Raw genomic sequence first — 2,649 nt, 5'->3', positions numbered from 1 at the left:
ATATCTCCTTTTCCTTACCAAGTGGCAACTACTCTCATGCAAGTGCCTGATAAACGTGTGTGTTTTTGGATTATAACAAGGACAAGGTCTGGAAACAGCGCTTCTCAAAAACTGGAAAAAGGCTTTTGTGAGGCAGTTGGGACAGTTGAACACTGTCTAGACATTTGTCCTTATCTTTCAGATATAGATAATGAAGTTATTTATGGATAGAATATGATGTATGCAATTTATTTTAAAAATAATCCACTGTAGGGCAGCCTGGGTAGCTCAGCGGTTTAGTGCCACCTTCAGTCCAGGGCCTGGTCCTGGAGACCCAGGATCGAGTCCCACATCAGGCTCCCTGAATGGAGCCTGCTTCTCCCTCTGCCTGTGTCTCTGCCTCCCTCCCTCTCTCTCTCTCTCTCTGTGTGTGTCTCTCATGAATAAATAAATAAAATCTTTTAAAAAATAAACAAAATAAAATAAGCCAGTGTAGGAGAGGGTGGAATGAGGGGGGGATTATCTGAGACAAGACTGGCCATATGTTGACAGGCACGTGGGTGGCTCAGTCAATTAAACATCTGACTTTGCTTAGGTCATGATCTTAGGGTCCTGGAATTGAGCCCCACATTATCAGGATCCCTGCTCAGCAGGGAGTCTTCTCCCTCTCCTTCTGTCCCTCCCCCTGCTTGTGCTCTCTCTATCTCTTTCAAAAAAATAAATAAAACCTTAAAGAAAAAAAAGATTGGCCGTATGCTAATAATTGTTGAAACTAGGTTACAAATATATGAAAATTCATTATCCTATTTTTTGTGCCTTTTGTGTTTGCTTGAAAACTTTCATTACAAAAAGAAAAGAAAACTTTCATTATGAAAAAGTGAAATAGAAACAGACCAGGGCTTCTTAAGCTTCCATTTATGTACCTCTGAATGCAAAGGAAAGCAAACGCACCCATGTCCCAGGAAAATTTGGGGGCTATAGTGTGAAGTAGCCCCAATACAATTAAGATATTTGATATTTTCCTGTTTTACTCCAAAAACTCAGATGGATTTTATATTCTGCTAAATTGACGTTTATCTTAAATGTAAAAAGCTTTAAATTACTAGAGTAGAGGGAGAAAACAATTGTTGCAGCAAACTGACAAAAGAATTACTTTCAGTAAGAAATCTGTCTTGTCTTAGGACCCCCCCCCCCCCCACCCTTGGCCCAGTTTTGTTAAAAAGACAAGGCTCCTGTAGGGTAGCTGGATGGACCAATGGGGACAGAGACATAGGTAAACTGTTCTCCCTAAGAAATGAGCAGTAGTTTATGATTTGGGGAGCTTTGAACTGAGGAGGAGAAAGAGGGGTGCCTGGGTGGTTCAGTTGGTTGAATGTCTGATTCTTGATTTCAGCTCATGCCGTGATCTAGGGGTCATGAGATCAAGCCCTGCATTAAATTCCATGCTGCTTAAGATTCTCTTTCTCTCCCTCAGCCCCACCTGCTCATGGTCTCTCTCTCTCTCTCTCTCTCTCTCAAATAAATCTTTAAAAATGAATAAAGAGGAAAAAGAGGATCAAGGAAGAAGAGAGGAAACCCAAAATTACAGCAGGAAGACAAGCAAAAGTGACAAGGTGCTCCCCAGTCTTGAAATGGCCAATGTGCATTTAAAGATAAGAAATTCTATCATTCAGCATTAAGTGGTTGTCTGTGTTTTATTCAGTGCAAACCCTTCTTTGCTCCAAACTATTAATAAAGCCTGCTATGGTCATTGCCTTGAGTCACGATGGTATTTGGGAGAGTGAAGAGATTGGAAAGCAAAATATCTAGTTGGGTCATACAGCATATAAAATAGGGAACAGATGTGGGAGGCAAAATGCAAAGTGGAGATCAAGAAAAGTCAGTAGAAATTTGGAGATGGGATATTTCTGGCAAAAACAAAAGCATTCCTACACAACCTATTGTGGGCTCAGAATCTCCGGAAATCTTTACTAGGGTGTTGACTTCCCATCAGATATTTCAGTAGGCCAATTCTACTTCAGTACTAACAATTTTATTTAAGTAAGATAATCTCAGAAAAACTGGAGGACTTAAGGGCATCTAGGCAGCCAGCATGGGGGTTCTAATCACCACCTGCCAAGGCAGGATGGTCTGCAACCTACATCATTGGTTAATGGGCAAGATGCTGATACATGAAGGTTATTAATTTTGAATATTAGGGAAATGTTGAAGACGTTCAGCATGCAATAATTTCTCTTGATGCCATAATACATTTTAAGGCCCAGACTCACAGAATAGATTATTACAGATGAGGATGCATTTAGTCTTCGCATTATTAGTACTGCTAGAGAAATGCTTAGAGTATCAATAACGAAGTGATCCTGTCCCATATTTTCAGGCTATTCTTGATGTATAGCTCAGAAAATGCATTTTTTTACTGATAGATCACATAATCTATTGCTATTCATTTCCCTTGCTGTTACAACAAATTACCACAAACTTAATGACTTCACACTAATTTATTATCTGGAGATCATAAGTTTGAAAGAGGCTTCCCAGGACTAAAATCAAAGTAGCCACACACAGGGCTGTGTACCTGCTAGAGGTTCTAGGGGAGTCGCTCACCTTATCCTTTCCAGCTTGGACAGGCTGCTGCATTCCTTGGCTCCCAGGTCCCCATCTTTCTGCAAC

The sequence above is a fragment of the Vulpes lagopus genome, chromosome 5, assembly GCF_018345385.1.
Source record: "Vulpes lagopus strain Blue_001 chromosome 5, ASM1834538v1, whole genome shotgun sequence".
NCBI lineage: Eukaryota > Metazoa > Chordata > Mammalia > Carnivora > Canidae > Vulpes > Vulpes lagopus.
The sequence above is the reverse complement of the archived record's forward strand: the minus strand, read 5'-3'. Positions refer to the sequence as shown.